Genomic DNA, 23,369 nt, shown 5'->3' on the forward strand with positions numbered 1-23,369 from the left:
AAGTCCAAGACAAACACCAAGTTAATTGAAACATAATTCACTCGCAATCTCTCCATCAAAGATAACAGCAGCTCGAGCAACACTTTCCCGCCACAAACGACAGACACTTTATCTACCGTTCTAGCATGTCTACCACCTCATTCGAATCGAACGAATACGTCCAATAATAGACCTATCAGACACACCCGTCCGCATCCATCACACCCCTGTCTGGCGTTGCTTCTAATGTCGTCGTCGGTCGTGGAAGAGATAATGTAAATACTAGCGGGTGGCCCAATTCTTCCGAAAACTCGACTCTCTGTATAGACAAACAATAACCCAACTTCATTCAACTAACGGTGGCGGCAAATGTGATCGAGTTCTCAAGATACTGATAGCGTCCTAGCCGTGGCTAACAGTGGTGATCAAAATTTATGCGCCAATACTGATTTTGTTGTAGGTATGTATAAAGCGTATAAAGCCCACACGAATTAAAAAAAAAAAAACAATAAAAATATGATGAAAAAAATTAAGTAACTCTCGAGCAGTAGCGTCTTCGGCCACCCTCAGCGACACCACGCACATGCTGTGTACCACAAGCGTGTACTGAGTACACGACACGACCGCTCCCGGGTTAACGACGTTTGAAATTCTACTTCAATTTCAGCGGGTACGAATGACGTTCCCTGTCATCTGCCGGGCACGTTTTTCAACAACTATTTACAAGTAGGGCAATCCTGAACGTTTGAGTTGAAAACTGGGCTTTGTAGTCGAGCGCAAAGTAGCGTCAGTTGTCTACGCATTTCGTAAGCCTTACAGTGTGGGTTCGATTCCCGTGAAACATCAAATTCTCCACTGGACCACTGGGGTGTTTCGTGTATTGTTCGATTCTTGATGTTAGTGATCATTCAATCTATGCAACTTCTGGTTGAAATTTTATGGTATCTTCTTCCATTACCACATCACCAGCATTTGTCAATGTGACTCAGCCCTTGACACCGGTGGTGTCAAGTAGAGTTCTGGAAATTCACCCAGGCTCACGAAAATGACGCCATGTTGCGCTGAAAAGGATTGTTGCTGATATAGCACTAAGAAGTGATGTTTGATTTTCTTATGTTGTATATAACGTCTATTAGGAGGAGCACTGCTTCTGTTGTAACTTAACATTTGTTCACCACTGTCCCCAAGTATGTTTGAACCAACCAGACACCTCTCTAACGATACAGAAGTTTCCCGCACATTAGGCAAACATTCGAGGGGCATTGTTAGCCGTTGTTAGTTTGCTTGCAATTTGGACGGAAGCCATCTTCCACGGGTTGCCCTGAGAGCGCACCGAGGGTGCCGCAAAAACATAAATCAACTCATGTGCGAATGTGGTGTACCGTAAGCAAGCATGCTAGTAGGAAGGTAGATAGATGCCTATTTATGTAGCGAAACTAGCAAAAGCCCGAGTTTATTGTCTTCCGAGTAGACTAGTTCTGGTGGCTTTATAGAACGGTTGTGTAGCAACAAATCTCCGGTAGATACACGGGTGAGACGTGGGCTATAATGTTCAATTAGGTACGCATGCTTAACAAAGAAATGTTGAAACCATGGGAAAATCTAGCTGGAAAGTTCGTCTGCTAAGTTCCGAAGGGGCGCAGTTTCATGGTAGTCCAACGTTGTCGACTTAAGGCTACAAGATTTTTTCAAAAAATGTTGTGTGGCTGAACGCTTATTTGACTGATAATTTGTTTCATCGGTGCAGCCTGGGATCAGCCTCCCTTACCCTTCAGCTCAGAAATGTGCTTTTTAATGATAATTATAGAAAATACTACAGATTTCTTGGCGAGGAACCCCTTATGTATAGTCCTGTCTGAGATACATTACCCACAAATTTCGTTAACCCTCTTCGTGCATTAGGGTCATTATGACCCCTAAACGTGCACTAGGTCAGCGAGGTGCGCGCAAGCTAATGCACGAAGAAGGTTAAACGAGTCTTTCATTTTCCTAGGTATGAAGCTTGCTAAGTCGATGTCTGACATCATTTTGAAATACATATTAAATAAGAACACACATTGATGTTAACTTGCAAACTTACAGGATTTTTTTTATGATTGTTTCAGGATGCACGTGCAAATACAGGTTGTAACTCGAAAACACCCAAGTAACTAATTGTTCACTCCTCAATGCTTCACACTCATCACTCTTGATTTTTCATTCATCTTTTCTCACTGCTAACTATTCAGTTCTGATATTTCACTGCTCACTTCGCGCTCTACACTTCTCATTGATTCACACTACTAACTCCACAGTACTCACTACTCTCTTCAGTGACCACTCCTCATGGTCACTCCCAACTTATACAGCTTACTTCTTGCTTCTTATCGCTTCATACTTCTCGTTCTTAATTTTTCATGCATCACTCTTCATTTCTTACTTTCCACTTCTGACTTTTCACTGCTAAGTTCGCAATTCTCACTTGTTCACACTCCTCACTGTTTACTTTTTAATGCTCACCAGTCACTGCTTACTTCCCAATCACTCCTCCTCACTCCTAATTACTCACTTTTTATTCCTCACTGTTCACATGCCGCAGTTCACCATTCATTATTTACAATTTAATTCACACTCTTCACTGTTGACTACTTATTTCTTTCATCTCACATGTCGTTTCTAACTCATTGCTGCTCACTTTCATTATTCTCTTCTCACTGATTTACACTCTTTACTGATTTTTTTGACTGTCCACTTCCCTATACTCATTCTACATGGCTAAATTCTAACTCCTCACTTTTCACTGCTTATACCTCGAGAAGTGAATAGTCTTCGCGATCCTCAATACTCACTTTTTACTGTGCACTAGACGTATGTGCCGAATCAAAATCCATCGGCGGCGGCGTTTATATTTATTTATTTAATAGAACATCATCTCAGAATACCCGAGTAGAAGGGAATAGTAATAGAATAATAAAATATGTTATTTTGGTAAAATTACTGAGCAACGGGTAAAGTTATTTTTAAGTTATTGGCATATCATATCATGTAATAAACTTGTTTGTCATAAGCAACAAAATAACAAAAATCATAACCAAAAATGATCCTGGAAGACTAGTTAAAAAACTCGTTTTGTTAGTTTCAATAACAACTTAACAATAGCGAAGAAGAACTTAAGAATAGCGAAACTGCTATTAATGATCAATTATGTGTGCAGTCTGAATAACCCAATAATAACTGAACTTGTGCTACAACAAAACTTGTTATTGAAATGCTATTTAAAGAAAATATTCCAATAACAAGATCATACCAAAAGGCTAAAATATAAACGACTCATAAGAAAGTGATCATTCGTCATAAATAATTCCAAAAGTCCCAGTGAAGAAACAGGGGTGTAAGCAGTAATAAATAACAAAAGTTCCATAAACAAATAGAAAAGTGCATAAATAAATCAAAAGATTCCATAAAGAATTGATTTTTGAGCAATTAAAAACGTCAAAAATGCAATGAATAATTCAACTGTTGCAATAAAAAAAAGCCAATTTTCCCACCAAAAAACTTCGAATTTTCCATAAATAAATCCGATTTTTCCATAATAAATTAGAAAATTCACAATAAAAAAATATCTTAAAAGCAATAAATAATTCAAAAAGTGCAATAACAAAAAAATAAATTATCAATAAATGTCGAAAAACGAGCAATAAACGTAAATGCATTTTGAGCCAAAAATTACATAGACCATGCGGCGAAGCCGCATAGAGGATTGAGGAACTGAGGCGGCAGAAGGCCGCCGAAGTTTCCGATATCCGATGCACCGCAACTGCATCGATTCGGTTCTAGGCAAACCATAGATTCAAGAATTTGCCCGGTATAATGCAAACATAGATGTTATCCCTTTTTTTAGGTCCGACGAGCGATAGCGAGTTCGGACAGCAAGCAATTGCTCGGTAAATTGCAATCATAGTTGCGCAAGCTTTTCAGTCGATTCAGTCATATAAGTGCGATTCAGCATTTCACTGTCTCATACTTTGCTGCATTTGTTTTTCATGGGTAATTTCGTCATTTTTTATTGCATTTTTTGAATTTTTTATTGCTTTTTCGATATTTTTTTATTGTGAATTTTCTAATTTATTATGGAAAAATCGGATTTATTTATGGAAAATTCGAAGTTATTTGGTGGGAAAATTGGCTTTTTTTATTGCAACAGTTGATTTATTCATTGCATTTTTGACGTTTTTAATTGCTCAAAAATCAATTATTTATGGAAACTTTTGATTTATTTATGCATTTTTCTATTTGTTTATGGAACTTTTGTTATTTATTACTGCTTACACCCCTGTTTCTTCACTGGGACTTTTCGAATTATTTATGGGAAAGTTTGTATTTATTATGGAACGTTTAATTGTCTGCCCATACCAAAATAAGATTGTCCAACAAAACTTGTTATGGAACGGTTATGCCTCAATAAGTTAATAATGACAAACCAAGATATAAAAACAGGATTTATAACTCGTTGTTATTATTTTGATATTCTCCTCTGGGTTTCAATCAAAACTGTCATCACAATAATTTTACTTAAAAAATTGGAGAGATTTTTCAAAAGACGTTCTCCATGATATTTTAAAAAGATTTTTCGAGGTGGATGTTTTAATGAACAGTTCTAAAACTCCTTATAGACAGGTTCTGTCCAGTGATGGTTACCCAAGGTTTCTTAATTCTAGCGCCACATATACTGGTACTTCCCCAAAGAAACAACTGCGATATTGAAACTTATGCACAATATTTGCAATATTTGCATTTTTCTAATCAGGACGATATTCTCTAGTTAATAAGCAAAATATCAATCCAAGGGCCAGAAAGTGTATGGTCTAGTAGGGGTGGTGGGGGTAAAGTGGACAGCCTAAGCATTCTGGTCGTTTCCCACGGAAATGCGGCAAAATTCATATGCTTTTCCGAGTAACATGGAAGGTAATGATATACTCTAGAAATCTTGTAAGGGGTTGCATTTAAAAAATATTGTTTTCTTTGATTATTTTCTTCACCAAATCGTGCATCAAAATAGCGTGAAAAAAATTGGTAGGGGTAAAATGGACAATCGATGGGGTAAAATTAACAAGTCGTTAAAAGTTATATAACAGCATATTGTTGCTATGTTTTTAAATTCAAACTATCAAATTTCATACGATACCTTTATTTTGTTGTTTTCAAACTTTTAATACAAACTTTGAAACACACTTAAAAAATTATTGTAAAAATAGTGTAAAAAACAAGCACTGTTTTGGATGAAAATTATATTTTGTTGATATAATATATTTTTTTATAACTTTTTACTTCAACTATCTCACGATAGGTATGACGGCTGATGATTCTGAAGTTTGCAAAAAGAAAAATGAAATTTTGGTGAAATTTGAACCGATTGTCCATTTTACCCCCACGGTCTGATTTTGTTAAAAAAAAATTTCAAAACTTTTTTTTTATCCAAAACTTTATTTTTTTTTTCGGTCAAATATATTCTTCTACATGGACTTTATTGGTTTAGGGTGTAAAACTTGTAATAATTTGAAAATAAATTACGAGAAAACCTTAGCAATTATAGGCAAATTTTACATAATTTCCTATTTTTCACGTGATTTTTAAAGTTTTTGTCATCTTGAAGAGGTTTATTTGATTTTAATGTTCAAGATCACCAAAAGTATAATGATTCATGCTTAGGCATTAGCTTCAATCGTTGAAACATTTTGAAAAACAATAAAAGTCATGAAACTGTACCCTGTCCATTTTACCCCCACCACCCCTAATCCGATTATTCCGGTACCGGCAAATTTCCAGATCACGCTAGCAGCACGTTCGGAAGCTCAAAATTCATGATTTTCAGGAATTCTTCCAAGGATTCCTTCAGAAATTCCTCCAAGAACTCCTCCAGGAATTCCTCCAGATATTCTTCCAAGATATCATCAAGGGTGTTCTTTAGGAATTCCGCCAGAGATTCCTTCAAAAATTCCTCAAAGGATTTCTCACAGCCATTCATCCAGGGATTCCTCCATAAATTCTTTCAGGGATTCCTACAGGAATTTTTTCGGACGTTCCTCGAAGAATTCCTCCAGAGATTCCCCGAGGAATTTCTCCGATGATTTTTTTTTTCAGGAAATCCTTCACGAATTCCTCCAAGAAATCCTCCAGGAATTCCTCCAGAGATTCCTCAAGAAATACCTTCAAGAAATCCTACATGGGTTCTTTCAGGTATTCCGCTAAGGGATTCGTCAGGAAATTCTCTAAGAAATCCTCCAGGAATTCCTCTAGGGATTCCATCAGCGATTCCGGCTAGGATTCCTCCAGAAATTCCTCTAGAGATTCAACTAGTAATACTTCCAGGATTTCCTCCAGAAATTCCTTCAAGGGTTCCTCCAGTAATTTCTTCAGGAAATCTAGAAGGAACTTCTGGACGAATCTCTAGAGGAATTTATGGAGCAATTCCTGGAGGAATCTCTGAAGAAATAGCTGTAGAAATCTTTAGAAAGAATACCAAGAGGAATTCCTGGAGGAATTCATGGAAGAACTCGACGAGGAGTCCCTGTAGGAATCCTTGAAGGAGTTCATGGAAGAATCCATGAAATAATTCCTGGAGAAATCCATGAAGGAATTTCTGGAGGAATCTTTGAAGGAATTCCTGGAAGAATCCAACGAGGAATCTCTGTAGGAATACTTGATGGAATTCCTGGAGGGATGCTTGAAAGAATTTCCGGAGAAATCATTGAAGAAATTCCTGGAGGAATGCTTGAAAGAATTCCTGAAGGAATCCCTGAAGGAATTCCCTGGAGGAATCCTTGAAGGAATTCCTGGAGGAATCCTTGCAGGAATTCCTGGAGGAATCTTTGAAGGATTTTTCTGGAGGAAATCTTGAAGGAATTCCTGGAGAGATCGTTCAAGCAATTTCTGGAGGAACCCTTGAAGGAATTCATGGAGGAACCCTTGAAGGAATCCCTGGAGAAATCCTTGAAGGAATTCCTGGAGGAATCTCCCTGAAGGAATTCCTGGAGGTATCCTGGAAGAAATTCCTGGAGGAATCTCCTTGAAGAAAATCCTGGAGGAATCCTTGAAGGAATTTTTGGAGGAATCCGTGAAGAATTTTCAGGAGGAGTCCTTGAAGGAATTCCTAGTGGAATCCTAGAAGGAATTCCAGGAGGAATCCCTGAAGGAATTCTTGGAGGTATTTTTCAACGAACTTCTTGAGGAATTTATGCAGGAATTCCTGCAGGATGTTTTAGAGGAATTTGGAAGCTTTTGGAGAAGTTCTTGGGGAATTCCTGGAAAATCTTTGAAGGAATTCCTTGACGAATACCTGGAGGAATCCCTAGAGGCGCTCCTGAAAAAATCTCTGTAGGAATTTCATGAGCAATTTCAAGAGGAATTCCGGGAGGAATACCTGAAAGAATCTTTGGAAAACTTCTTGGGGCAATTTCTGCCGGAATTTCTGAGGGAATTATTGGAAAAATCTCTGAAAGAATTCCTGGATGAGTCCCTGAAGGAGTTCCTAGAAGAATCCCTAGAAGCATTCCTGGATGAATACCTGGTGAAAATCTAGAAGGTATTTTTAAATCTACATTCTCTGTAGAAAGTTTTGTATTGTTTAGAGGAATTTCTGTAAGGATCTTAGGAGGAATTCCGGAATGTATCTCTGGAAGATTTGCTGGTGGTAAACCGAAGGAATTCTTCTGGGGGAATTTCTGGAGGTACCTTTGGAGGAATTCCTATAAAAATTGTATGCTTAGAATGTTCTCCAAATATGTTTCTTCATGTCACGTTCCAGTGGCCGCGTTTGAGCCAGTTTTATCAATGGTGCTTTTCCAGATTATCACTGTTATTTGTATGAAAAACCTTAAAGATAGAGCCGTCTAATCATGTGCTAATGTGATCAAAATTTTCGTCGACACTGTAGAAAAGTAAGCTCAGAGTTTCTCCAGCCTCTCCGGGTCTCACCGGCACCGGTTCCGGAATTTCTGGATATGGTCAATATGGTCATGCCCTAATTATCGCGCTGCTTTTTAGATTCTAGATGAAAAACCACGATATTTGAAACGTCGAAACGAGCTTCTACACTAAAATCTGTATATGTCCCCTGTGGGAACCTTCCGGAACCGATTACAGGGGCCCATGTCCCGGAATGGCCACGAATTAGTCACGGTCTGATTCTTGGAATTTATATCTTTCATTTAAGCCTAAGAGAATAGAAATCGGATCAAAAATGGATTTTTGGGAGTGTGTCAAAGTTATTGGCCATTATTGACCCCTTAATGCCAATTGTGTAACTTTTTCTTAATGCAGAGAGAACGTTAATGGGAAAAAGAATCTACCTTTAGGAGTTGCTTCGAGATTCCTTCTGAAATTTCTCCAAAAATGTTTCAAAGAATTTTGAATTTATTTCAGGAACTCTTTTCATGAATTTAGCAAGATTTCCTCCAAATATATCTTCAGAATTTTTTTTGGAATTTCCTTCAGGATTTGTTTTAAGATTTTTACAAAAATTCCTGTAGAAATTTCTCCAGAATTTTCTCAAGAAACTTCTCCCTTTTTTTTTCTTCCAGTTTTCATCCAGTCATTTCTTCAGAAAATTCAATTCCTACATATTTAAATTTAAACTCCTTCAGAAGTTTCATCAAAGAATACGCCAGCTATTTTTTCCGTAATTCTTCAAGAGATTCTTTTAGGAAATTTTCCAGAGGTTACTCCGAGTGTTCACCTCGCAATGTACCCAGATATACCTTCAGAAAATGAGTTTTTGTGTTTGCAGGAATACTTTCTGAAATATTTGTTGGAGCTCTTGGCGAGGTACCTTTCTGGAATTCTGCAGATTCTAACAGATGGTACTTCTAAAGGAGAAAGTTCTCACGAGATTCGTCTCAAAAGTTTCTCAAATATCCCTCCAGGGATTGCATCACTAACTTCAATTTGGATTCATTAAGGCCTTCCTAAGTGATTCATGCAGAAATTTTGCTGGGCATCCTTCAGAGATCTTAAAGTAGTACATTTTTTTAGGTTTCTATTGAAATCTATAACTCTCGGTATCTCTTATTTTTTTTATTTATTTTATTTATTTATTTACTGATCTCTTCAAAATTAAGAATGCTGTCTTTCGTTATATCCTTAAATATGCCGATACAGAAAAATCTGTATTGATACAGATTTCTGATAAAATAATCTGGCATCTCTGCTTCTGTGACAAATGTGTGACTTGGGTAATAAAGAAATTTTTTCAGGGATTTTCGTCCACTTATATGGTAAGTGGGGGCAAGATGGGCCAGTGCTGTTTTCACGAGTACAAGATATTTATGGAATCTTTTAATAATTTTCCCAGATCAACGACGTGGATACACAGAAAAGTGATATAGTTGTTTGAAAATTCTTTACGTTTCTTGGACAGAAAAAAATGAAATATTTTTTCGTTATACTCCTTATGCTATACTTTCCATATAACTACGTGTGATGCGTATGCGAGGCAGTTTTCGGCATGTTTGCATAGTTTCCGAAAATGCTTTAAAAACAATCCTTGAATTACTACTACTCTTGAATTTTTGAAAGTAAACGTCAAGCTTTCAGAAGAGGCGGAAAATCAGCATAGTGTGACGACTCATGCACAAATTTTAGAGGGTCCAAACAAACATTTTGCCGTAGGTGGCCGGGGGGTTTAACATGGACAATTCGTGGGCGTTCTTATCACAGCGGCAATTTTAGAAAGAATCCATAGAAGTTCTTTATAGAAATTCTTAGGAAAAATTATGAAATTTGGAAATTTTTTGAAGGAATCCTTGGAGAAATATATGTTAGAATGCCTAACTATTTATATCCCAGAAAAAATAGCTAAAAAAATGTCTGGAACCCGTTAACGGTTTTTGAAAGTTTTCCAAAGAAATTTCTGAAATAATCCATGGAAAAATTTCTTATGTATGGAAGGTTTTGGAAGAAAAAAATCTTGATTAAATTGCTGGAGGTTCTTATAAAGTAAGGAATGTCAAAATAAATTCAGAAGGAACCTGTGGAAAAGTGTCAAAATTGTGACGTTTTTAGAAAAAGTACTACTATACAAGTTTGTTGGAAACAGTTTAATACCTATTAAGCTTTTCAAATTAGTTAAAAACAAATGACTCAAACGATTGCCAAACGATTCAAAACATTATTGTAATAATCACTCCACACTGCTCACGTATCACTCCTAACTCCTAACACTGCCCCACAATCTTCACAATTCACTGGCTGTTCCTCACAGTTTACTTCAACTTCTCAATTTTCACTGCTCACTCCTTACTCCTTAATGCTCATTTCTCTCTTCCGCACTCCTGATCATTTGTGGAACAGATTAATATGCGTATAAGTTGAACATGGGACAGCTGTTGAGCTGCCTCATTTTCTTGGCGTAACGTCCCAACTGCGACAAAGCCTGCTTCTCAGATTACTTTTATATACTCTATTAACACAGAAACATAGACTTGAAGAGGGAAATTTCGAAAATTTGTATGGACGAAAGTGTACCAGGAGGGGGGGGGGGGTGGTTCTGAGATAGCCAAAATAAAGTCTATGTAATTTATGGACAGCGCCTTATGAGGACCGCAACAAACCTAGTAATGTCATACTTTCTGCTTTTCCACCAACAGATGCCGTTACTAATCAAACGGATCGCCATCTGTTGAGAGTTTGAACAGTTTTATTGTGGTAATAAATATTGCTAGAAGGATTACTTTGCGGAGAGTTTTGTTTACTCCTAAAATCTGGCTCTATAAATATCTTCAAGTATACTAAAAAAATATTTCAAACTGTGAGTTTTAGTTATTGCTGTAATAAAACCCTAATAAAAATCAAACAAAACCAATCAGCAATGAAATTGTTACTTGACAGTAGAAATTAGAAAGCAGCACAAAGGCAACCGGTTCGATATAGTAGAATAGAATACATTTGGGCGCTGCACAAAGTATAATTTTAATCTCCGTCCAGTAAAAAAGTTCTACCAAAAAGAGTTGTCCAAAGATACATCTCGAAATTGAAGATTGACGCCAACCATCTTCAGCGTCATCGCTACAACATCCATCATACTGCACTCAATTCCTCTACATCACTCACCTAAACCACAGTACGGACGGAAGACACTTACAACCAGCTGGAGATTGATGAACGCAGGGACAACCCTGTCGCCGCGCTGGCGATGTGACGACGTCGACGGAAGAAATCTTGCAATATCATCAACCTAGATTCCGGCATGTTCTTCCCTGCAGCAACAACAACCAATCTACACACCCTCTCGCAAACGTGAACATCACCCGCAGCTTGACAAAGTCACATGGCAGCACCGCGCATAACTTTCGCCATCCAACAGCAACAACCGTCATCATCATGACTGAGAGACGGACGGATGCGATTTCTTGTCCGCTTTTCTTTCATTGTTATCATTCTTCCGGAAATTTTCCAACCGCAATGAGAAACGGAACAAAGTCACACTTTATGAGAGCTGCGGCGAGCGAGCGAGCAAGGGAGAGACGAGTTCTATAGTGATGTAAAGCGTAATCAATGTGTTTTCTTTTGCGAACGGGGATTGAGTTTCATTTGCGAGGAAAGTAGCTGCTGGCGCAGTATTGAATCTCGTTCTATTTTCGACTCAACACGTCGGAAAGTAAAACTTTCTGACCATGTAACGTTGCGAACAACTATAAGGTTCAACTTGTTACAACTGTAATCATCCTTTCCCAGTAGAGTACCAGGAATCCTTTGTTTAAATCACATGCTGTAACACGCAGTTCTCCGGGAGAAAAACTTTTTATCGTACCTTTCGAGAAAACATCATCAACCAAGCTTGAAGCCAGAATGGATAGTTTCTCCGGAAAACATCTTCATCATGTGTTGTAAAAGCAGTAAAGCAGTTCTAGCTTCGAGTTATTAGAACATTCATGGTGGTTGGCACATTATTGTTGAAGAACTGTTACGTAATAACTGAAAAACAAATGTGAGTCAACAATCTCAAACAAATGCAAAACATGAACCTCAACCTTATAAGTTTCTACCTCATGCTGCCATGGGGCAGTTGATGACAAAGATCGCCATCTAAGAGTGGCTTGCTTGAAGGTGGGAGCTTCGAGCACATCAGGAACAATGCTAGTAAGTTCCTGATTATGGTGTACTGACTAACGCATCAATGGAATTGACAAACCAGATGGTATATGCTTAGAAAATTCATGCACAGGTGAGTTAGCGACGGAATTCTATCCTTTTAGTAGGGTCGAGTGACATCGACCTAAAACGGCAAGTGGGCTAATGTGGGTCCCGCATTACGGCCCATAAAACCGTAGCGAGGCCTGAAAGTACGTTCTCGACCTGTACCCAGTTTAGCCCAAGATTTAGACTGAGTGGGTGGAAGTAAGTTCAGATGAATGTGCGATTAGCGCTGAGCTCAATGCGGGCGGGGGGAGGGTTTATATCATAGCAAGGAAGTGCAACATGGCACCAAAACATCCTCTATGAAATTGGAAATTGCTCCTCCTGATTACAAGAATAAGGGGCCATCCATTAAGTACGTTACGGCCCTGGTGGAGGGGGGGGGGGGGGTTGTGAAAATGTCATAAGCAATGTCTCTCTCCTCTTTCTCTTCTTGGCGTAACGTCATCACTGGGACAAAGCCTGCTTCTCAGCTTAGTGTTCTATGAGCACTTCCACAGTTTTTAACTGAGAGCTTCCTCTGCCAATGACCATTTTTGCATGTGTATATCGTGTGGCAGGCACGAAGATACTCTATGCCCAAGGAAGTCAAGGAAATTTCCTTTACGAAAAGATCCTGGACCTGGGACTCGAACCCGTCACCCTCAGCATGGTCATGCTGAATACCCGTGCGTTTACCGCCTCGGCTATATGGGTGATAAGCAATGTATTAAGTATGTAAAAAACCCGTACGAAGGGCGGAGAGGGGGTCTGAAATTCACAACTTTAGGGTGACGTACTTAATGGATGCTCCCTAATAGAAATTTCTAGGGATTCCTTCAGAAATTCATCCTGCAATGTCTCCCTAATTTCTTCTTGTACTTCTTTAGAAATACCTCCAAGGATTTCTTCAAAAATGTATTGAAAGATTCCCCCTGGAAATCCTTTACGTATCCTTTTAAGACAAGTTCTAAAACCTAAAAGGTTTATTTTAGAAAATTTCACAGGATTGCGTCAGAAATTCCCCATTACTTTTAAATGAAATTCTTGGAATCTCCCTCAGCAATTCTTCGAAACATTCCTACAGAAATTAAAAGAAACATTCACGGATTTCTACAAAAAATCCTCCAAAATTTCATGAGAGAATTCACCAGGAATTTCTTTAGAAAGTCTTCAACAAAGTCAAAGAAACCTTGCGTTGATTCTTTTAAATCTTCGCCAACGTTTCGGCCCTTGTTGGGACGAAGTTACCATCGAGCGCCGGACCGGGATTCCAACGTAGCGGAAAAAAGTGAACGTTACACCCGAAAAATACGATCCTACGCAAGGAGTCCAATGCCTAACGAACCGATACCAAAGTGGAACAAAATTGACCCTTTCGCACCCAACGTTTAATGTTAAAAAAAAATTTGATTTGTTGATTTAGATCGAGCCCTAAAGAAGGTCGCAACAACGGCTGAAACGTTCGCAAAGATTTAAAAGAATCAATGCAAGGTTTCTTTGACTGTAATGCCGACAAATGTCTATGAACAACAATACCAGTCGTATCACCAACATTAGTCTTCAACAAAATCTTCAAGAAATTTTGGCAGAGATTTCTTCTAAGATTTATCGTGAGAGTTCCTTCAAGAATTATAGCAGAGCTTTCATTATAAAACCTTCCATGGATTCCTTTGAAAAATCCTTCAGGGTTTATTTTTCATAAAAGAATTCCATGAACTCCTTCCGAAAGTTCTCCAGGAATTGTTTTCTAAAATCATCCATGCATTGCTACAGGACTTCCTTCAGAGCTCCAGAAGCTTCCTCAGGAATAGCTCTATAGATTTTTTCAGATATCTCTCCTGAGATTCTTTCCGGACATTCTTGCAACGATTTATTTTAGAAAATCTGAAAGTTCTGAATCCTTGAGAAATTTCGCAAAGGGTTTCTTTAGAACAACTTTCCTCAAAAATTCTTTCAGAAATTTATGAAAAAATGTCAAAGTTTTATTTGGAAATTCCTTCAGAGTTGCCTTTAGAAAATCTTCCATGGAATGCTTCCAAACTTGCATAAAGAGTATACTTAGAAATTATTCTAGGAAATCATACGTAGAATTATTCAAGCATCCATTCATGGATTCTTTCAAAAAATATTCCAGGGAAACTATAAGAAATTTCTTAAGGGCTTCCTTTAGATATGACTATGATAATTTCTTCATAAATTTCACCAAGAATTCGTTTAACATGTTTTCCATGGATTTCTTCTGAAACTTCTTATGGGATTTTTTCTGAAATTCTTCCAGAATATACACTTTAGAATATATTACTGAAGGGATCAAAAGTTTCTTCTTGAGATCCAGAAGTTTCACATTTCTTTATTATTCAGATTTCTTCTCTGCATCCAGAGCTTCTTTCGAGAATTGTTTCAGAAATTCTTACAGCCAACAATTTTCCGCTGGAAATATTCCGAAGGTTTCCTCACGAAATCCTACTGGTATTTCTTCACGAACTCCTGCAGAGATTTCCGAGATTTCCTGGGGAATTTCTCTAGGGTATCATCCCAAGTAACAATTTCATTGCTGATTAGTTTTGTTTGATTTTTATTAGGGTTTTATTACAGCAATAATTAAAACTCGCAGTTTTATGACTGCTTTTATGAAAACCATTGATAAAATGTTTTATAGTCTACTTGAAGATATCCATAAAGACAGATTTTAAGAGTAAACAAAACTTTCCGATTTGTAAACCTTCTGGTAATCATTATTACCACAATAAAACTGTTAAAACTCTCAACAGATGGCGATCCGTACGATTAGTAACGACATCTGTTGGTGGAAAAGCAGAACTACGACATTTCTGGGTTTATTGCGGTCATCATAAAAGTAAACTTGCTTTCGTTTTATTTTCGCTGATTATGGTTGTCGCCATATTGAAGAATAAGCTAACGTGAATGAAAAATAGTTAATTTTGCTCAAATTAGCAATGAATTGATAGTTTGCCACCATTTTCATAACATGCTTACATAAATAAACTCTCTCTGCTGAGTTTTCTTGTGATTCGAGATAGTTTTACTAAATCCACAAATTGATTTATTTCATTCCAAGATGATAATATTCATTATTTTCGAAGCGCATTAATTTTATGATTCTGCAACCCCAATATTCACGGTAAATTCGAATGCGTATAAGCCTACCAGAACAATAACTACTAAAATATTACTTTGAAATTATCGCTTTCTACTTACGAATGATGTATCGTCCTGAACTTTACGTGCCATCGAAGAAGCTTCTCTGCATCTTGAGCTGTCATAGTTTTTGTTGAAAAAAAACAACAACAATCGAGAATGGGAAATTTTTCTACCAGGTTTAAAAACGGTTTTATTGCTACTCTTAATGCGGTTTGCAAAACCTCTCCGAGAGTGGTCCACTTAGCCGGAAGATGCTCTTAAAGAGGTTATCAAGAGGTTTTGATGTATAAATCAGTTTTATTGCGGGTTTTATAAAATTGGTCATGAAGAACTCTTGTAGAGCCAAACAAAACTTAAAATGTTACTTGGGATTGGCCATATCCACTGGAATTACTTCAGGGATTTATCCAGAAAATCCAGCAAGAACTCCTCAAGAGATTCTTGCATTGTTACTTCTAGCAGAACATACAAAGATTCTTTTAGGATACCATTTGGATTTTTTCCACAGAGTCAAAAAGTTCCAGAAATATTTTCTAGGAATATCTATAGCAGTTCCGTTGGGGTTTTTTTTTCAAGAAATTATTCGGATTCCTTCAGGGCGATTTAGGAAATCCTCCTGATACTGTATTGAAGAATTTCCCCCACGAAAGTTTCTCAAAAAAATCTCTTGGATATCTACCAAGCGTTTCCCGAGAAGTTTACTCTTGTATATCTCCAGGGATTTCTTCAGAAATTAAACTGCTAATTACTTCAAAAAATCCTTTAGAGATTCTTTCAAAGGTTTTATCAGGGATTCAGTATGAATTTCCTCACAAATTTTAGCAAGGGATTTCTTCAAAACTTCATCCATTTTGTTTATCATAAACTTCTCATTTAAAAAAATCATGCGAAAATTGCTCCAAGAGGTCCTCCAAGAATTCCTTGAGCAATTCCTTCAGAGATTCCTGCAGCAATTTCTATAAAGGTTCTTTATGAAGTTGCTCCTGTGGTTCCGTCAGAAATATCTCCTTAGTTTCCATCAATGATTATTCCTGAGGTTTTTGTTTCAGCAATTCTTCCAGAAATTGCACAATAAATTGCTGGAGGAATTTTTGAATTTCTGAAAAATTCTTCAGGGATTTTCTGAAGGAATCCCTGAAAGAACTCTAGAAGAAAGCTAAGGAGATGGGACCCCAATAGCCACAGCCGTAAAGGCGTTGAATACCCTTGATAAGCAGGCTTTATCCCAGTGGAAGCGTTACGCCAAGAAGAAGAAAAACCTATGGAGATTCATTAAAGAAATTCTTGAAAAAATTTTGGACTAAAATCCCTGAAGCTGGAATTCCTAGGAATCTTGAGGGAATACCAAAGCAATTTCCTGAGATATATTTAACCCTAAAAGGGATACCTGGGGTCCATTGGACCCCAGGCGCCTTTCCGAGCTCGTCTTTGATGGAACACACTCAGCGAGGTGACGAAACTGAGGCCATGAAGGTATCCCTTTTAGGGTTAAAGAAATCCCTAAAATAATTTTATGAGATACTTCTGAAGGAGTTCTGCAAATTATTCTAAGGAAAAACTCCTGCAGGAAGCTGAACCCAAACCATTGCAAAACTCCACCACAGTTGCTGTGGTAATCGAAGTCACATTCATTCAGATTCGGACATGCAAGCTTCCTTGCATGTGCGGAATACGCAGATTGCGACGAGACCGCGGAGCATGTGCTCTTTGAATACACACATTTCGTGGAGCAAAGGTCGAGTATGCTAGAGATATGCGGTAGAAATATCACTCCGGACAACATTGTTGAAAGAATGTGTACGGGCTCCCGAATCGTACTTGAACTACAGAGAAAATGGCGGGCCGACCAACAGCAAGTTGGGTTGGCCCGCCTCCTTTCCGGGAGCTTGAGTCCAAAGGGGAGGCGATAGTAAAACCTATGCCCAATCTTCCAGGGGAAAGAGGGCTACTCAAGGCGGTAGCGGGTGGAACGCTTACCAATAGAGAGTACTCACTCATGTACGGTCCCGCCCTCCTTTTCAAGTCATCCCTAACGTACTGCGAAGGTAAGGAAGAGAGAGAGTGAGGTTTTGGTGGGTCGACCTCCTTACCTTACTTACCGATCAGGCTAAGGCCGGGGTGGCCTCTGCTGTACATTGTAGCCGTCTCCATTCCACTCGGTCCATGGTTGTTTGTCTCCAGTTCCACACTCTGCGCTCCACGTGTTCTTGTACCGGTCGGATGACTCTCGAGAACCATTTTAGTCGGGTTGCTATCCGACAACCTGATGACGTGACCCGCCCACCGTAGCCTCCCGATTTTCGTGGTTTGGACGATGGTTGGTTCTCCCAGCAGCTGATAAAGCTCGTGGTTCATTCGCCTTCTCCAAGTCCCGTCTTCCATCTGCACTCCGCCGTAGATGGTACGCAGCACCTTCCGTTCGAAAACTCCAAGGGCGCGTTGGTCCTCTGCACGTAGGGTCCATGTTTCGTGCCCATAGAGGACGACCGGTCTAATCAACGTTTTGTAGATGGTTAACTTCGTGTTACGGCGAACTTTATTCGATCGTAGAGTTCTGCGGAGTCCAAAGTAAGAACGATTTCCTGACACAATGCGCCTCTGAATTTCTCTGCTGGTGTCATTGTCGGCGGTCACCAGTGAGCCCAAGTACACGAATTCTTCAACCGCCTCGATTTCATCAATGTCGGGTGGCGGGCGCGCTGATTCCTCCCTGGAGCCCTTTGCCATCATGTACTTTGTCTTCGACACATTAATGACTAATCCAATTCGTCTGGCTTCACTCTTTAGTCGGATATACGTTTTCGCCATCGTCTCAAATTTACGAGCAATAATATCAATATCATCAGCGGAACCAAGCAGCTGAACGAACTTTGTGAAAATCGTTCCACTCGTGTTTATCAACACGCTCCTTATTGCACCCTCTAACGCAATGTTGAACAGTAAGCACAAAAGACCATCACCTTGCCGTAACCCTCTGCGAGATTCGAAGGGACTCTAGAGTGTCCCTGATACTCGAACTACGCACATCACTCGATCCATCGTCGCCTTGATCAACCGTATCAGTTTATCCGGGAATCCGTATTCGTGCATAATCTGCCATAGCTGTTCTCGATCGATTGTATCATACGCCAATTTGAAATCGATGAACAAGTGATGTGTGGGCACGTTGTATGGGTCGTCCTCCACATAACCCGAAGATCCACCTCCTAGGTATCAGATCAGCAGAGAAAATGAATACCTAAGGAGTAAGTTGTAAGGAGGCCTTCAACTACCAAGAAAATCAAAAGCTGATGCTCATATTGTAGCATCTCATCATTTAAAGCTGTTTTCTAGGTTTTCCGCTAACGTCCATCAACTTCATAATCAAGGACTGCTGATTTCGTTAATGGAATCCATATCATCAACAACATGCCGGCAATCCAATCTCTTTTACCAGAAATCCGTTAATCACTTTCGCCAACCCATTAGTCCTGGGCCGTCATTAAGTTGTTTATCACACAAATCACATTCCAAGTAACATCCCACCCGAAATCCATAACTTCCGTTTCAGCTCAAGTGCGCCGTAGCCATGAAAACCATCCGCTTGTCTAGAGCCGGAAGCAATCATAAATCTGACCATGTTTGGCCCGCTTCGGTTCCTTCGTTACTCGACGACGACGGTCGGTAATGATGAAAAACGCCAAACATCTGACATTTAGCAAACGCGCTTCGTGGTAGAAAGCAACAACGACAGCTCGGTGCTCGATTTATCACAATTAAAGAAAAACATAACGATCTCCGGCTGCTGAACAACGGCAGCAGCATTTGGGTTTGGGAACATATCTTCCGGTTGGAGCAAGAGGCTTCCCACTAATGGGGTTTCTTTCCATTAAGCGTATTGTGTGCTGTGTTGGCGATTTTTCTTCTACCACCCACCCGTTGCATCCAGCATCAGCGTTATTCTGGGTCTTGCAAGGATTTCTTCGAGCGAGTTAAGAAATTCCATCCTTTGCTTGTGCTTCGTTATTCCTGCATCCCTTGCAAGATGTATGTTGCTCTAAGCAATCCCTAGTCGGTATACATAGGTGGAAGCGCCGCCGTCAAGAAGGTCGTTTATAAATCTCTCCTTCGTCTCGACTCCAACTAACCAGCTTACATGTGTGGCAGGGAAGCAGCTTCAACGGGGGTATCGGGATAAATTGCGCCAATGGGGTTGATTACTTCAGCGGCAGATTTGCGGTAGTATAAATGTAATCTGGGAAATGAGGACTTCACAACTAGATCCCCAATGATGACCTGGTGAAGGCGAAGACTGGCAATTGTCCAGGATTGCAAACTTTCATGACATATCACAAGACTCAAATCATGTAAGTTTAAGTATAATCAAGCCTTGATACGTTTTAGGCCGGACTCACCAGCGTTACCTACGAACCAAACGAATCATAAAGCACAATATTGCTTTAGTAACTTCCACCACTGCTCTCGGTCGTCCCATGAGAGATGACTGCCTTGGGGGGCTTCCGGCTAACTCAGGAGCAGCACAAAATAACAACACGTGCACACATACATGCATGCACTACACACACACAAACGTGTTGGCAAGGATGACGAACATACATCAAGTCGACGACGACGGTGATAGTGGATAGAGATGATGGGAACGAAATTGCCAGCGGGGGGTGAAGCTTTTAACACATAGCGCTTGATCCAATAAAGGCCAACATGATACCCATAGGGAGAAAAAAAAAGCTTTGTGATCCAGAAGGTGGATTGATGCAGCTAGGGAAGAGGCACAGAACAGACATGTATCTTCCAACAAATTTGAAGTTTCGAGGTGGAAGACATAAAATTGTCACTTGGAAAACTAGATTGGAATGATTTTACATGGAGAAATAAAAAAAACATCAGAGCGTGCTACGCCGCCTCCCTATGCTCGCTGTGGAGTAAAGCTTGACTTCCACCACCAGGTTCGCTAGTGTTCAGATATCAAGCGAGCAGCACTTTTCGTGACGAAGATTCACCCCCGGGAAGAGGTCAACTGGTTGCGCTCTGAGGCATTGTTTGCAGTTAATCTTGGTGTGAAAAAGCAACTGTGCAAAGGTTTTTGTTGCACCAGTGGTCTCTCCAGGGGTAAAATATTATTGGAGGATGGCTCAATGGAACTATTTCCTCAAGAACAAAAGCAGAATAAATTTGACAAAAAAGAAAACAACAATGGAAAAGGAGAAACAAAGACGGCATTTCTGTAGGGTGCATTGTTTGAAATCCAGATAGAATTTATAGCAAATCTGCTTACCAATATGCTAATTATTATTATTAAGCAAGCCCAACTGTGCACTATCTATGGTCCTCCGGAAAGTAGGGGGTTGGTGTCAAGCCCTACGAGCCAGCCGTAAAAAACCATTGTAACAGAAAATCAGCAACAGAATAATACGAACCGAGACCAACGGCAACGAACCCAGCGAAAAAAAGGACTTGCGATTGGAAACTCGGCACGTGGAACTGCCGATCTCTCAACTTCATTGGGAGCACCCGCATACTCGCCGATCTACTGAAGGACCGCGGGTTCGGCATAGTAGCGCTGCAGGAGGTGTGTTATACAGGATTCATGGTGCGAACGTTTAGATTAGAGGTAATCATACCATCTACCAGAGCTGCGGCAACACACGCGAGCTGGGAACAGCTTTTATCGTGATGGGTGATATGCAGAGGCGCGTGATCGGTTGGTGGCCGATCGATGAAAGAATGTGCAGGTTGAGGATTAAGGGCCGATTCTTCAACTTCAGCATAATAAATGTGCACAGCCCACTCTCCGGAAGTACTGATGATGACAAGGACGCATTTTACGCGCAGCTCGAACGCGAGTACGATCGCTTTCCAAGCAACGACGTCAAGATCATCATAGGAGTTTTGAACGCTCAGGTAGGCCAGGAGGAATTCAGATCGACGATTGGTAAGTTCAGCGCCCATCAGCAGACGAACGAAACGGCCTACAATTCATAGATTTCGCCGCCTCCAAAAATATGGCCATACGTAGCACCTTTTTCCATCACAGCCTCCCTTATCGTAACACCTGAAGATCACCACAGCAGACGGAATCTCAAATCGACCACGTTCTGATTGACGGATGGCACTTCTCCGAAATTATCGACGTCAGGACCTATCGTGGGGCCAACATCGACTCCGACCACTATCTGGTGATGGTCAAACTGCGCCCAAAACTCTTTTAAGAATTCCTTTAATAATTTTCGGATAAGCACTTGGAAGTTCTGGAGGAAATTTCTATAAATCCCTGAAGAAGTCTTCAAGAGAACTCCTCGCGTAATTTTCTTAGAAATTTCGAAGGTAATTCTTCTGAGCAATTTTTAGAATTCTTGGCAGAATCTTTTGAAAAACTCCTGGAGAATCTTTCGGAAAAACTCCTCGTGAAATCCTCGAAGAAATTTTCAGAGAAATCTTAAGATGAACTTCAGGACTAATGACCATAGGAAATTCTGAAGAAATCCTTTAAGGGATTTTATGCAGTATTCTTGAGGAATTTCTAGAGGATTCTTTGAAAATCCATGAAAGTTCCGTAGAAGAACATCCGGAGAAATTTCTGGAAGATTTTTGGAGTCATTTAAGGAAAAGTTTATGGTCAAATCTGTCGACGAATTTCTAGAAGAAATTCATGACAAAGTCACTTGATAAACATATAAGGAATTTTGGCGGAATCCTTAGAGAAATAAAAAGAGGAATTTTAGAAAAAAAAATATTGCAAAAAATTCTGGTGAAAGTCCTGTAGGAATCATCAGATTCCTCTGAAAATTATAGAAATTTTTTTGGAGGAATCCTTGTAGACCAGGAGGAATATTCGACATAATTCTTGAATCCAGGGAAAAATCAGAGGAATTAAAACAAAGTTTCCAGAAAAATTGTAATAATCTGTACAATTATTCCAATATCCCAAAAATTTTCTGCAAAGCTGTTGAGCATTCTAAAAAAAAACAAAACAAAAGTCACAAATTGCTATCGACGATCAAACTTTTTCAAGTACCGTCGTTGGGGGTGAGAATGGGTCAAAAAAGGATACTCAAAGATTGTTTGTTAAATAACAAATGCAGTTAAAGTCGGAATAACTTTTTATTTGGTATGTATACTCTTCCATATAGTAATGATAGTTTAGCGAGAAAGTATCACATTATATGCGTTGTCTACTAAACTACAAATGATTGAAAATTGACCCAATCTCACCCCTTAGAGGGGGTGAGAATGGGTCAAAGTATTTGAAGTCGCCTAACTTACGTTACAAGTTAATTTTATTGATCATATCTAGTAAACCTACTTAAAATACAATGTAACCATGACGAATAAAAACATAGGTATTTTTAAAATATGATTAATCCACCTAAAAGGGCTAACACAATCGAAAACATGGTTGAAATTTAATAAAATAAGGTTTGTATGTTGTATCAGCATTTTCAGCCACCATAATCATCCTTATTTAAAGTTTCAACCTCCATGAGAGGAGGGGTGGGGTGGGGGGATAACAATGAGGGAGGGGTGCATTGAAAGAGTTATTGAAAAAAATTGATATTTTTCGATGTTCGTTCGTCTTCTGATATTGTGTCATGTTACCGGTTTTATGGAACCGGTATTTCCTGGATGCCACTACCATCTGGTAGTTTCACGATATTTCCTTAAAATATAAAAAGGAGTGGAGAAGAAAAACGCTGTCAAGTCTACTTTGTGAGCTTACGATATTGCAGTACATCAAAGAGTAGCTGATGATCAGAGGAGCTGTCCAAACGCATGGATTTATTGTTATAAATGATTTTAGGCACTAAACGTATGAACACACTCGCTTGACACTTCCTCGACATACATATTTTCGAAAAAATCGTGCTTTTATGGAGATACCGTAAACATGGAACCACTCTAACGTCAAATGGGGACTGGATAACAAGTTGAATTTTTAGTTAAGGTTATGTGCACTCGATAACTTGCTTGACCCAATCTCACCCCCATTCTTAATATTTAGACAAAAGGTCGAAAATATTGAACTTTTAAATAAAAAGTGCATTGACAGCCCGCTTTTTTCGTTGTCTCAACCAGGT

At 39.3% G+C, this 23,369-nt stretch overlaps 1 long non-coding RNA gene across 1 annotated transcript in view; it reads right to left on the reverse strand.

Annotated features, from left to right (window-relative positions):
- LOC134287851 (uncharacterized) overlaps positions 1-23,369 on the reverse strand; it is a 171,083-nt gene that overhangs the window by 87,628 nt on the left and 60,086 nt on the right. The window lies entirely within an intron of this gene.

This window comes from Aedes albopictus, chromosome 2 (assembly GCF_035046485.1).
Source record: "Aedes albopictus strain Foshan chromosome 2, AalbF5, whole genome shotgun sequence".
In the NCBI taxonomy this organism is placed as follows: domain Eukaryota; kingdom Metazoa; phylum Arthropoda; class Insecta; order Diptera; family Culicidae; genus Aedes; species Aedes albopictus.